This window comes from Eubalaena glacialis, chromosome X (genome assembly GCF_028564815.1).
Source record: "Eubalaena glacialis isolate mEubGla1 chromosome X, mEubGla1.1.hap2.+ XY, whole genome shotgun sequence".
NCBI lineage: Eukaryota > Metazoa > Chordata > Mammalia > Artiodactyla > Balaenidae > Eubalaena > Eubalaena glacialis.
Window position 1 is genome coordinate 67,672,584 of NC_083736.1, and position 14,706 is coordinate 67,687,289.

Here is a 14,706-nt window from a genome sequence, read left to right on the forward strand (position 1 = left end):
AAGTCACAGATCTCCTGCAATACCCAGAATTGACCCTCCATTTACCCTAGGTTGTCTGCCTGACTCCATCCTCTCTTAAAATGAATTCTTTCTCAAAAGTTCAGCAGTTCCTCTTGCAATTGGTTTCTGGTGTCTGCCCTACCAACCAGTTTCCAAACTGTGCTCAAACATGTCTAAACCCCAGGAAATGACATACTTTAAGCTTAAGCTAAGTCCTTTTCACTTCACTACACACATTACTGACAACACAGGTCGGCTCTATGCAGTATTTTACATAAAAATGGCCACACATCAAGGCCCAGATGTTTATACAATTCTCTACCATTACCTCCTATTTGAGGGTGACAATATCAACAGAAAGAAAGAGAAAGTAATGATGTAAATGAATAGAATAAGAGGTGTTCTATGCTGGGTTCTTGTAGAAAACTAATGATAACTTTAGAATGTAGAAACTATTCCTTTGGAAAGGAATTAAGACCTCTAAATTGTCTTTTCCTTAACTGTGCAGCACGAACCTTCCCCCACTAACCTTCCACACCATTCACATGTAATTTTGCACAAACAAGTTTGAGTCTCAGTTTAAAAAAATGTTTTGGGGGCTGGCATCCAGCTAGTGTATTTTTCCTCATGGAGAGGGACCAAAAAAGATACACGTTTTGATTAATATAGAGGCTTCTTAGAGGAGTCAGAAGTTGAGCGAAGTCTAAAAGAAGGACTTTTGGGCTGGAGAACAGCATCCCAACCACTTTATAAAGACGCTTTCTGTTACAGAATTAAACAAGGAAGCATCTTGTTTTGAATCCAGTTTTGTCATTGACTTATTGTATGAATTTAGGCCTAAACCCTTCCCATCTCTGTACAGTTTTCTCATCTTTTCAATTAGCTGGTTGAAGTAGACCGTGATCTATAGGAGCACGGAGCTCAGTGGAATGAAAAGAATTAGGTTTTGTACACTCTAACACTCACTAGCTGTTGCAGCTTTTGGAAAATTGGTTCATCTCTCTAAGCCTTAGTTTCCTCACCTATAAAACAGGGAACATCAGTTCTCAGCTTACCTTATAATGTTGTGATAATTTGGTAAAATAACAGAAAGATAGGTTTGTCTATTAAAAAATGCTATACACGTGTGAGGTAAATGAAAGTTGACTAGTACGAGAGAGATCTAGAAATGTGGAAAGGAGTCGGGGCAAAGATAAAAGCAATTTGGAATGGAAAAAGAAAAAAGAAATGAAGGGAAAGAAAATGGGAAATAACGAGGGAATTTCAGCGGAGATAAACGCTGTAACAGGAAGCGCAATTGGTCAGGAACACTGGGGAGGGGCCGCAGGGCGCCTGGGTCACGTTGCTGGGGGAGCCATTTGGCCAGTGCACGGCGGTTGGGCGCCGGCGCTATTTGGCTGTGACGCCCAACTCAGGTTTCTATCGCCCTATCCCCTAGGGCTCATCTAAGACCTAAGATGGCGGCGTTTGCATGGGATGTAAGCGCTGCAGGCGTACCAGGTATGGAAAGGCGGCCAAAGGACGAATCTACTAAGGAGTGTCCAAGAACTCGCCGATATTTGTGTTGTGGTGAGTGCTGAACCTCACATCGGGTAGAAAAGTGACCGTTAGCAAGGTTACACACTTCGGGATCGCGTGGCCTGCCTGAGTGGGGGAGGAGCCGGCCTGCATTTCATCTTTCTCTCTCTCCTATCTTCAAAATATCGGAGAATAATTTCTCTCTCCTTAATCACCTTACTGTCACGGATGAGGATAGGTGGTTGCACAAACTAGCTCCTAGGAGCGATCCTGGGTCGTTTTCCTCTTTGTTTTACTTTTTTAAATGGGTTTTTATTGATACCATGCCGCCCTAAAATGAAAGATTCTGTCTCCCTAGAGCGCTTTCAGGAACTGCCTAACCTGTTGGGCCTACCCGTCCTTAATTCCTTCGGGCTGCCTTTCATGTGCAAACTTAGTAGCTTTGATAAACCAATCAGTTTGTAACATATTCATTGTGGGCTAGGTTAAAAATTTTTTTTCTATGCCCTTTATATATACCCCAAATAAGGACTTTTGGGCATATAATACTTAACATTTGTTCTGGAAGCATGTCAGAGGTAGAGGTGTGTGTGTGTGTTTGTGTGTGTGTGTATAGATAATATTTGTGGGAGTTGCTACGTTATTTTGTGGATTGTTAGTTTGATTACTCACTGAGTAAGAAAAGAGCTAAATTTCCCGTGTTCAGATCTCTTGGTGAAAATAAATTTATATTAAGCATAATATCATAACATGTTTACTATATGGGGAAGACAGTAAAACTGAATTTAATCTATTAAATGCTTATGTGGTTAAAAGAAATTTCACTCAAGAAATGCCCATATCTCACTCATACGTTGCTGGAGAGTATGAATTGCTGTAACCTTTTGAAAAAATAATCTGCCAATGTTTAGGGAAATAAAAAATACAGATACCACTTGACTAAATACTGGAACCTAATAGTCTGACTTTTAAGAATACATCCTACAGAAATAAATGTACCATTGTATAAGGACATATGAACAAGGATGCCTTTGTAGCTTTGTTTTTGTGACAGGTAACTGGAAACAGCCTGTATATCCATCAATAGGAGAATGATTGAATAAATTGTGGGACATTCGTATTATGAAATATTTTGAAGCTGTGGAAACAGATTTACCTCTTTACACTCTTTTGATTTAGAGAATGCTATAATGTATTGTTATGTGAGGAAAGTAAGTTGTAGAATACTCTGTCTAGTATGATTTAGTGTTTTTGTTTTTGGTGGTGGTAGTGAGTGGTGAAGGAATGTTAGATTAACTTTCTTTTCTTTGTCTTTTTTGGGGGGCTTTCTATATATGTTATGAAATACTTAAGGCATATACAGACATATAAAGAATAATACAGTGAATCTCTTTTCTCACCAACCAAACATAAAAAATTAAACGTTACCATTATAGTTGAAGTCCTCTGTGTACCCATCCCTGTTTGCATCTCTCACCTCTTCCCCAGAGGTAACCATTATTTTAAAGTGATTCTTTTTCCCATGCACTTCTTAAACTTTTGTGACATAATGAACTTTTTCTAGCATGGGTTATTTTTTATACATTTTGAAGAGAAAATTTTAAAAGTCAATAAAAAAGATGAATTTTTAAGTGCCTGTTATCTGGGTAACAGTAACAGGGGCCAAGTGAAATTTCTTCTAAATTGAGGACAGAATCTAATTTATTAAAAAACCAAAACCAGGAAACAGGTGTTGGCAAGGAAGTAGAGAAATTGGAACTCTCATACATTGTTGCTGGGATATAAAATGGTGCAGCCACTGTGGAAAACAGTTTGACAATTTCTCTATAAGCTAAACATAGAATTACCATACCTCCTTGCCAACACTTGTTATCTCCTGTTTTTGTTTGTTTGTTTAATTTTAAAATTACAACCATTCTAGTGTGTTTGAAGTTATATGTCATTGTGGTTTAGTTTTGCATTTCCCTAATCACTAATGATTTTGGGCATCTTCACGTACTTGACCATTTGTATATTTTCTTTGCAGAGATGTCTATTCAAGCCCTTTGCCCGTTTTTAAATTTGGGTGTTTGTCGTTTTGTTGTTGAGTTATAAATTCTTTACATATTATGGATAGTAGACTGATCATATATATAATTTGCAAATTTTTCCCCATTCTGTATATGTTTTTTACACGTTCTTGGTAATGTCCTTTGATGTACAGATTTTTAAAGTCTGAAGTCCACTTAGTCTATTTTTTTTTCTTTTGTTGCTTGTCCTTTGGTGTCAAATCTAAGAATTCTTTGCCAAATTCAAGGTCATGAAGATTTATCCCTATTTATTCTTCTAAGTGTTCTATGGTTTTAGCTCTTATATTTATGTCATAGATCCATTTTGAGTTAATTTTTATATATGATGTGAGGTCCAACTTGATTCTTTTATATGTGCATAGCCAATTGTCCCAGCACCATATGTTGAAGAGACTGTTCATTCCCCCATTGAATGGTCTTGGCACCCTTGTTGAAATCAGTTGGCCATAGATGTATGGGTTTGTTTTTGGTCTTTCAAACCCCACCTGTTTCTATCCTTATTCCAGTGCCACTGTTTTGATTGCTGTAGATTGTGCTAATTTTTAAAATTGAGAAGTGTCAGTCCTCCAACTCTGTTCTTTTTTAATATTGTTTTGGCTATTCAGGGCCTCTTGCAATTCCATATGAATTTTAGAATCAGCCTGTCCATTTGTTTTTAAACCATATAGAAAAAAAATAAGAGTTACAAACCAAAAGTACAATAATACTGGCTTTTATATTTACCTATGTAGTTACCTTTACCCATGTTCTTTATTTCTTCATATACTTTTGAGTTACTGTGTATTATCCTTTCATTTTAGCCTGAAGAACTCTCTTTGGCAATTCTTATAGGGTAAGTCTGTTAGCAGTGAACTCCCTAAGCTTTTGTTTATCTGGGAATGTCTTAATTTTTCCTTCAGTTCTCTTTTGACACATTTATTGAAGTATAATTCATAGCATACAATCACCCATAGCACACAATCACCCATTTAAAGTGTACAATTTAATAGTTTTTAGTATATGTGCAACCATCACCACAGTCAATTTTAGAACATTTTCATCACTCCAAGAGGAAGTCCATATGCTTTAGCCATAAACCCATACCCCCTTCAATCCCACCTGCCCATCCCTAGGTAACCACCAATCTACTTTTTATCTCTATGAAATTCCCAGTTTTGAGCATTTCATATGAATAGAATCATATAATATATGGCCTTTTGTGATTGGCTTTTTTCACTTAACATAATGCTTCAAAGTTCATCCATGTTGTAGCATGTATCAGTACTTCATCCCATTTATGGCTGAATAATGTTCCATTCATAGTATGGATATACTACATTTTGTTTATCTGTTCATCCATCTATGGACATTTGGGTTGTTTCCACCTTTAGGCTATCAAGAATAATTCTGCTAAAACAGTCGTGTACAATTTTCTGTGTAGATACATGTTTTCATTTTCCTAGGTGTATACTTAAGAGTGTTACTGCTGGATCATATGTTAACTCTGTGTTTAATAGTCTGAGACACTGTCAGACTTTTTTCCAAAGTGGCTGCGTCATTTTACACTCATACCGGCAGTATGAGGGCTCTAACTTGTCCACATTCTCACCATCACTTGTCATTATCTGACTTTATCCAATTCTGGCCATCCTAGAGGGTGTGAAGTGGTATCTCATTGTAGTCTCCTTTCCCACAAGGTTAGTTCCCTGATGTAGCTCCTTGGGGAGGTGCAATTTGAATATACCCACCACCACCCTGGGATGACTGGGGTTTTGTTAGAGCTGACTGTCTCTGACCACACCCAGCAGCCAAGCTCCACTTACTGTGAACTGATTGTTTAATTGTTTTCCATAATGCCCTAGGGCATAAACTATTCTGAAAAGTAATTCAGTCAAATAGTGGGTCATTTGAAGAAATAGTTGCTGAGGTTAGTGTTTGATATTTGTTCTGGCTGTAGGAGGGTTCCTCCCATTTGCCTTATTGCCCAGTTCTCACCTGCAAACTAGCTGACCTACAGTTTAGCCTATATTTTGAATCTTCTCCCAATTGCCTTTCTTTACAACCTCACTGTTTTTTCAGGGCTCCTCTAGGCTTGACTTTCTCCATGGTCTTGCAAATGAAGTCAGTTCAGTTCCTTTGAGAAGAGAATAGGCACTCCGTTTTAATGTCTGTTTCTTCCCTCAAGCAGAAGCTCTGAATCTGGTCTCTGGAGGTGGGGGTAGGGACAATGGCAAGTTTCTCTCTGAGAGACAGTTCTGCTCTGTTAACTGAGCGCTTAGTGGAGGGGAGGGTGCCACCAGAGGTCCTCTCAGTTTGCCTTTCTCTCACAGCCCAGGGCAAGGATGTTCAGGGTCCCAGTAGTCTCCATGTACCATACCCAATTAGAGTCTACATTCCACCACCTGGGGTTAGGTGGCAGAAGGGAACCCGTTCCTCTAAATCACACTTGCTCAGGACTCAGCCCTAGCAACAGGCAGCTGGTGGCTGGATGGGAAATTCCGATGCCCTGTTCTTCCAGGGAAGAAAGCTCTCTAAATGGGACTGGGGTAGGTGGGTGGGGAGGGTGGAGAGGGAGCCCTGTGTTCTTGGCTTCAGGAGTCTTGAGTAGAGTCTCCCGTTCCTTGAGCTGGGATGGGAGAAGAAGGGTGGAAGGGAGAAAGTAGTCTTGGTTCAAATACCATAGGCTTACCTGTCTTAGTGAATTTTAAAAGATGTTCTTGAATAGATGTTTCTTCATTTGTTGTTTGTCCTTAGAACCATTTCCAGAGGCTTTAAATGGTTGGGTTTCTTATTTTAAGTTTTCGTCAGTTTCAGTGGGCAGCAGGACACTCAAGCTCCTCACGCTGTCATGCCATAAGTTGATTTCTTGCTTTTCTTTGTGAAAGATTGTTTTGTCAGAAATAGATTTGTTGATTCAGAGCTTTTTTTTTTTTTTTCCTTTCTGGCTTCTTTTTTACTTTATTTTATTTTTTATTATTTTTTTTATTATTGGGGTTTAGCTGTTTTACAATGTTGTGTTAGTTTCTACTGTACAGCGAAGTGGAGTTCCCTGTGTTATACGGCAGGTTCTCATTAGTTATCTGTTTTATACATACTAGTGTATATATGTCAATCCCAATCTCCCAATTCATCCCACCGCCCCCCTTCCCTCCTTGGTGTTTGGTGTCCATACATTTGTTCTCTACATCTGTGTCTCTTATTTCTGCCTTGCAAACTGGTTCATCTGTACCATTCAGAACTTTTTTTTTGTTCCAGCATTTAAAATATTGTCATTCCACTGCCTCTGGCCTCCATGGTTTCTGATGATGAGTTACTTCTATTTTCTTGCTTTTTTTTTTGGCTGTGTCGGGTCTTAGTTGCGGCACGCGGGGTCTTTGTTGAGGCGTGCGGGATCTTTCGTTGTGGTGCGCGGGCTTCTCTCTAGTTGTGGTGTGCGGGTTTTCCCTCTCTAGTTGTGGCGCACGGGCTTCAGGGTGCGTGGGCTCTATAGTTGTGACGCACAGGCTCCAGAGTGTGTGGGCTCTGTAGTTGTGGCACGCGGGCTCTCTTGTTGAGGCACGTGAGCTCAGTAGTTGTGGTGTGTGGGCTGAGTTGCCCCATGGCATGTGGGATCTTAGTTCCCCGACCAGGGATCGAACCCATGTCCCCTACATTGGAAGGCGGATTCTTTCCCACTGGACCACCAGGAAAGTCCAAAAAGAGAATCTTAAAAGCAAGAAAAGAGAGACTTCCAATGCAGGGGACATGTGTTTGATCCCTGGTCCGGAAAGATCCCACATGCCGCGGAGCAGCTAAGCCCGTGTGCCACAAATACTGAGCCTGCGCTCTAGAGCCCACGAGCCACAACTACTGAGCCCACGCACCACAACTACTGAAGCCTGCATGCCTAGAGCCTGTGCTCCGCAACAAGAGAAGCAACCGCAATGAGAAGCCTGTGCACCACAGTGAAGAGTAGCCCCCGCTCGCCACAACTAGAGAAAGCCGGCGCGCAGCAATGAAGACCCAGTGCAGCCAAAAATAAATAAATAAATGCATAAATTTAAAAAAAGGTGGGGGGCTTCGCTGGTGGTGCAGTGGTTGAGAATCCACCTGCCAATGCAGGGGACACGGATTTGAGCCCTGGTCTGGGAAGATCCCACATGCAGCAGAGCAACTAAGCCTGTGTGCCACAACTACTGAGCCTGCGTTCTAGAGCCTGTGAGCCACAACTACGGAAGCCTGTGTGCCTAGAGCCTGTGCTCCGCAACAAGAGAAGCCACTGCAGTGAGAAGCCTGCGCACCACAATGAAGAGTAGCCCCTGCTCTCAGTAACTAGAGAAAGCCTGCACGCAGCCACGAAGACCCAACGCAGCCAAAAATAAATTAAAAAAAAAAAAAAAGATTCTCTCTTTTTCTTGGGTTTCAACATTTTGATTATACTACAGCTCAGTGTGGATCTTTTTTGAGTTTATTCTGTTTGGAATTCATTGAATTTCTTAATGCTATGTAGATTGGGCATTGTTTCATCAAATATTCTTTTTTTGTAATTACCCTTTATTCATATTTGAAAACTGAATGGAAGGCATAGGGAATATTGCTTCCTTAGTTTTGGTCTGCATTATGGATAACAAAATAGTATACAAAATATAATTTGGGGACCTGTGAAGAATATTGAAGGATTGGAGAGAACAGCTTTCATTAGACTAAATAAAGAGATTTCTGTTACCTTTTCACAGCTTGATAGGATGAAGACAAAGCAGACAAAGATAACTGATATTTGGAGATCACTGAGAAAATTGAGAGGGGTCAGGCTGGGCCCATCTTTCAATAAAGAAGTCTCATGGCCCTCTGGTTTGTGCTTCTGAATTGTATTATTACGTCTTATACCTTATAATGAACACCTGAGTTGTACAGAGATGAGAGAGGTTACAACTGCAGATCCCAAATTATATATGAAGCCTGTTTAGTCCTGCAGGATTCTGAACATTGCTTCAAGGTTCTCTGTCATTTTAATAAAAATAGATCTATCACTTCTATTTATTTAGTATTTGCTACATAGGACGTACTTCACTCATCAACTCATTGGAACTCTTAAAAGTTCTAAATAATTGTTAAACCATTTCACAGATGAGGAACTTGAGGTTTATATGGGGACTGATCCACCCATAGTCATGGTTGAATATTGACAGTTCAAGGATATTGTTTGCTTTATGATGTATCTGTAGGTGTATTTGAAGTGGATGGGGAAGACAGTTTTGTTAATATGTTCTCAAAATTTATAACCTGTCTGGAAGTGAGAATTATGACTTGATTTGAACATTTCCAGGTTATTTTACACCATACCTCATGTGATATTTCTTTTCAGTAAATAGTTGTTGTTGTTCCGAATGTGTATATATCCCTGATTATGTCTAAAGGGCACATGGAAAGTCAGCAGAGAGACACATATGCCTGAAACACCAAACTCTATACATATAGTCTCCTTCTCCAGTGCTATCATGTCAACTACCCTCCCTTGGAACTTGTCCGGGAAGCCCTCTTGGAAGCAGAGTATCCATGATGTTTTAGAAAACAGTGACCCAAGGAAGTGAGTGTGGATTTCAGTCAAGAATTGCAGGCCTTGCTGGACACATCCCAGAGAAAATTTTTCAGAGGTGTGATGCTGGAGAACATGTCATCTGGTCTCTCAGTGAGTCTGTCAACATTGACTTCCTTTTTTTTTTTTTTTCTTTTTTCTTCAAATATTCTTGATATCCCTTTCTCTCCCTCCTTTTCTTTGGACATCTCATTTTGTGTGTTGGTATGCTTGATGCTGTCTACAGGTTTCTTAGTTTCTTTTCCCATTTCTCCCACCTTCCACCTCTGCCTCTGGCAACCACTAATCTGTTCGCTGTATCTATGATTTTTTTAAAGATTCCACATATAAGAGAGATCACACAGCATTTGTCTTTCTCTGTGTGACTTATTTCACTTAGCATAATGCCCTCAAGGTCCATCCATATTGCCACAAATGGCAAGGTTTCTTTCTTTTTTATGGCTGAATAACATTTCATTGTATTTATGTATTCTATATACGCATGCCATATATATATATGGTGTGCATATATATAGTATATATTTTTATAATATATATTTTTATGTATATATTTTACATATATATAAAATACCACAATTTCTTTATCCATTCATCTGTTGGTGGACATTTAAGTTGTTTCCATGTCTTGGCTATTGTAAATAATGCAGCAGTGATCATGGGGGTGTGAATATCTTTTTGAGTTAGTGTTTTTGTTTCCTTCAGATAAATACCCAGAAGTGGACTTGCTGGATCATATGGTAGTTCTGTTTTTAATTATTTGAGGAACCTTCATACTGTTTTCTATAGTGGCTGTACCAGTTTACATTCCTACCAGCAGTCCATAAAGGTTCCCTTTTCTGCACATACTCAGCAACACTTATTTCTTGTCTTTCTGTTAATAGTCATTCTAATAGCTATGAGGTGATATCTCACTGTGGTTTTGATTTGCATTTCCCTGATGATTAATGATGCTGAGCATCTTTTCATGTATCTGTTGGCCGTCTGTATGTCTTCTTTGGAAAAATGTTATTTGGCTCTTCTGCCCATTTTTTAATCGGATTGTATAACTATCTTATGCCAGTAATTTTAAACTACTGATATGTTGGAAAAGAGTGGGAAGGAAACAAGTTTTACTTTTGAAAAGTGAATAAAGCAGATTTAAAAAATAGTGTCAGGCTGGCATAGATCCGGAAAATATGAGGAGAAAAATCTATTAATTGAAGCTGACTCTGAAATGACATAGATGACAGAATTAATGTTTTGAGGACTTTAAAACAGTTGTTATGAATGTAGAGGAATGACTAAAAATGTTAATTTGAAGTATGAAAAATACAAGAAAGATTTCAACTTCTGAGAATGAAAGGTATAATTGTTTTTAAAATTTAAGTTCTTTAGGGAGTTTCCTGTCATCTTTCTGTTATTAATTTCTAGTTGAATTATATTATTGTTTGAGAAAATACTTTGTGTACTTTCAATTTTGCTGCTGTTACTGAACAAGATGCACAGTATTGCAGGGCCAAGCAAGGAGATACAGGTGGCTCCTGCTCAAAAACCCCTGGTGGTCCAGTGGGTAAGACTCCGTGCTCCCAATGCAGGGGGCCTGGTTTCGATCTCTGGTCGGGGGACTAGATCCCACAGGCATGCCACAACTAAGAGTCCGCATGCTGCAACTAAAGATCCTGCATGCTGCAGCGAAGATCCAGCGTGCCGCAGCTAAGAACCTTCGCAGCCTAAATAAATAAATATTTAAAAAAACCCCAAAACCCTGAATTCCCCAAGGGTTTCAGTGAAGCATTTTTAAAGGTAAGGTGAGGGAGGGGAGTCGTTTTTAAAGGCAAGGTGAGGGAGGGGAGTCATTTTTAAAGGCAAGGTGAGGGAGGGGAATCCCAGGGTTTGTGATCAGCTCCTGCACAATTCTCTGATTGGTGTTGAGGTAACAGGGCAGTTAACATTATCAATCCTAATGCACCAGAAAGTCTGCATGATCATCAAGTAGTTAATTTCTTTCATTTGGTGGTGGTTTTTAGCATCTGAAAAACTCAGGAAATATGCATGAGATATGGTTATCTGGGTACTTCAGAGAGGAGCTACAGCAGAGGATATGGGGGAGGAATATGTCCTGGGAAGGCCCCATAGGGTCCTGCTCAGTTACACTGCCTTATACTTCATTGTTTAGATGGACTGTAGTTTATTTAACTAATCTCTCGTGTATAGGCATTTAGATTCTTTCTAGTGTTTTCCAATTGTAAACAAGGCTACAGTGAATAAATTTGTGTATATAAAGTTTTGTGTTGTTGAAGATGTATCTACAGGTACTCCTATAAGAGTTATTAATTGCTTTTGCTGTCTTAAGTATTGCCAAATATCCCTCCAAAATGATTTTATAGTTTGCATTTGCACCAGCTATGTGTGAGAGTGCCTATGTCCTCACAGCTTCACCAGCTGAATGTGTTTTCTTTATATATAATATATACATGTATGTGCGTATATGTGTGTATTTGTTTTAAGCAAATGTAGGATCTTACAACATGCTGTTTGAACCATGGTCATAAGTGCATGTATATATGCATACATAATGCATTAGATGCACATATATGCTTATATTTGCAGTGGCTTCTTACTTTTCCTTTATACGTATTTACGACATTTAACCAAACCTCTCTTAATGAAACTTTTTTCAGTCTTTTCACTGTCACATACAATGGTGTGATTATTTTGAATAGTTGTAAATTCACATATAGTTGTTAAGAAATAATACAGAGAGAGCCCATGTATTATTTACCCAGTTTTCCCCAGTAACATTTTGCAAAACTTGAGGAAATATAACAAGGACATTGACATCGATACAACCCACTGATCTTACTCAGATTTCCCAATTTTCATATTTTAAAAATACTGCCAATCTGGTGAGGAATGACATCCCACTGTTTTTTAAATTTGCATTTTTAAAATTTTTGAGTGAGTTTGAACATTTTCTCATATTTAAGTGTCATTTTTATAGGTTTTTTCTTTTGCTGGTAGCTGCTTCTTTTCCCATTTATCTATTGGAGTTTTGGTAATTTTTTGCTGCAATATCAAAGAATCCTTTATGTGTTTAAAGGGATAAATTACAAATATTTTCTCCAAGTTTGTTAGTTATCTTCCTTTTTTTCAATTTAGATATAATTTACAAATAATTTAAAATTGACAGCACCATAGTTTTTTTGTTTATTCATTCACTGGTTGAAGGACTTCTTGGTGTCTTCAGTTTTTGCCTCTATGAATATTTACATACCAGTTTTGGTATAGAGATATATTTTAGTTTTTATCTTGGGGAAATACCTAGGAGTAGGATTACTCTGTCATGCTGTAGGATTACTGGGTCATATTGTAAGAGTATATTTAACTTTATGAGAGACTGACAGTTTTCCAAAAAAGCTTTACCATTTTACATTCCCACCTGAAATGTATGGGAGTTTCCAGGTGTTCTACATCGTCACCAGCACTTCATATTTTTTTCTTAAAGCCATTCTAATAGGTGTTTAGTAGTATCTTGGCATTTTAATTTTCATTTCCCTAGTGACTATGATGTTGAGTATCTTTCCATGAGTTATTTGACATCTATATCTTCTTTGATAAAAGGTCCTAATTTTTTGTTTGTTTGTTTGTTTTGGCTGCTCTGTGTGGCATGCAGGATTTTAGTTCCCTGATCAGGGATTGAACCCTCGCCCCCTGCAATGGAAACGCAGAGTCTTAACGACTGGACCGGACCACCAGGGAAGTCCTTTTTGTCCATTTTTAATTGGGTTGTCTGTCTTAGTATTGAGGTAGAATGTTTCTTTATATTTTCCAGATACAAGTCCTTTGTGAGATATATGTATTGTGAATATTTTCTCCCATTCTCTGGTGTGCCTTTTGGTTTTCTTATAAGATGTCGTTCAAAAATCAGAAGTTTTTTAGATGAAATTCATTTCATAATTTTTTAATGGTTTATGCTTTTTGTGTTTTATCTACGGAATACTTATATTACGTCAAGGTGGGAAAAATATTCTATGTTTTCTTCTTGGAGTTTTATAATTTTACTTCTTATGTTTAGGTCTTTGATCCATTTCAAGTTAATTTTTGCATTTGGCATTAAGTAAGGGTCAATGCTTATTATTCTTGCATATGGATATTCAGTTGTTCTAGCATTATTGCTTGAAAAGACTTCCCTTTTCTTATTGAATTGACTTGATACTGTTGTCAGAAACAATTTGTCCGCATATTTGTTGCTCTAGTTCTGTTCCATTGGTCTGTGTTTTTTTCCCTTTTACTAATACCATGCTCTTGATTACTGTAGCTTTTTATTAAGTCTTGACGTCAAGTACTTTATGTCCTTCAACTTTTTTCTCTTTTAAAAAAATTGCTTTAACTATTCTAGGCTCTTTCCATTTCTATCTAAATTTTAGTAGCTGTTTGTCAATTTCATTTAAAAATAATTTTGGCTTTTTTCTTTCATAAAATTCTCACAGATGCATTTGTTTGAGTATTTTAAAGTTGAATAACGACTTTCTTTTGTGTTTATACTTAAATAACAATGGGCATAATAATTTTAGTTCACATTTTCTTTTCCTCAGAACTTTTTTATACTTGCTCTGTTTTTCTCAGGCATTTCAATATTGCTGTGGATAATTCTGGAGAAAGCCTGTCCCCCTTCTCCCTACTACATACTTAAGTCTCTTTTTTCTTAAACTAAAAACATTTTAAATTAATAGATTTTACTTTATAAAACAGTTTTAGATTTACAGAAAAATCAAGCAGATAGTACAGAGAGTTCCTATGGAAACTCTGTGGATAGTGTTATGATACTGCCCCCTCTCCCCAATCACACAGATTGCACTTTTGCTCATCTTGCATTAGTGTGATACATTTGTTACAACTAATGAACCATTATTCATATATTATTATTAACTATAGTCCATAGTTTATATTAAGGTTCACTTTGTGTTGTACATCTCTATGGGTTTTGATAAATGCATTATATCATGTATCCAGCATTACAGTATCACACACAATAGTTCCCCCTGGGCTCCATCTATTCATCCCTCCCTCTCCTGTGCACCCCACCTCCCAATCCCTCACAAGCGCTGATCCTTTTACTGTCTCTGTAGTTTTGCCTTTCTTTTCCATGTCATGTAGTCAGAATTATACAGTGTGTGGCCTTTTCAGACTGTCTTCTTGCACTTAACAGTATGCATTTAAGGTTCCTTCATGTCTTTTCATGGCTTGATAGCTCACTTCTTTTTAGCAATGAATAATATTGCATTGTCTGGATGTACCATAGTTTACTTACCATTCACCAGCTAAAGACCATCTTGGTTGCTTTCAGATTTTGGCGATTGATATATTATTATTAACTAAAGTCCATAGCTTTTTGAATAGAGCTGCTATAAACAGTCCTGTGCAGGTTGTTGTGTAGACAAAACTTTTCAGCTCCTTTGGGTAAATACCAAAGAGCATGATTGATGGATTGTATGATAAGAATATGTTTAGTTTCGTTATAAATTGCCAAACTATCTTTCAAAGTGGCTGTTGTATTTTGTATTCTCACTGACAATGAGTGAGAGT

General features: G+C 38.0%; 1 long non-coding RNA gene across 2 annotated transcripts in view; it reads left to right on the forward strand.

Annotated features, from left to right (window-relative positions):
• The first annotated feature begins 1,430 nt into the window (after window positions 1-1,430).
• LOC133082154 (uncharacterized) overlaps window positions 1,431-14,706 on the forward strand; it is a 116,376-nt gene continuing 103,100 nt past the window's right edge. For both annotated transcript variants that reach the window (XR_009698917.1, XR_009698916.1), the window contains exon 1: window positions 1,431-1,569. This is a non-coding gene — a long non-coding RNA (uncharacterized LOC133082154). The remainder of the gene's footprint in view (window positions 1,570-14,706) is intronic.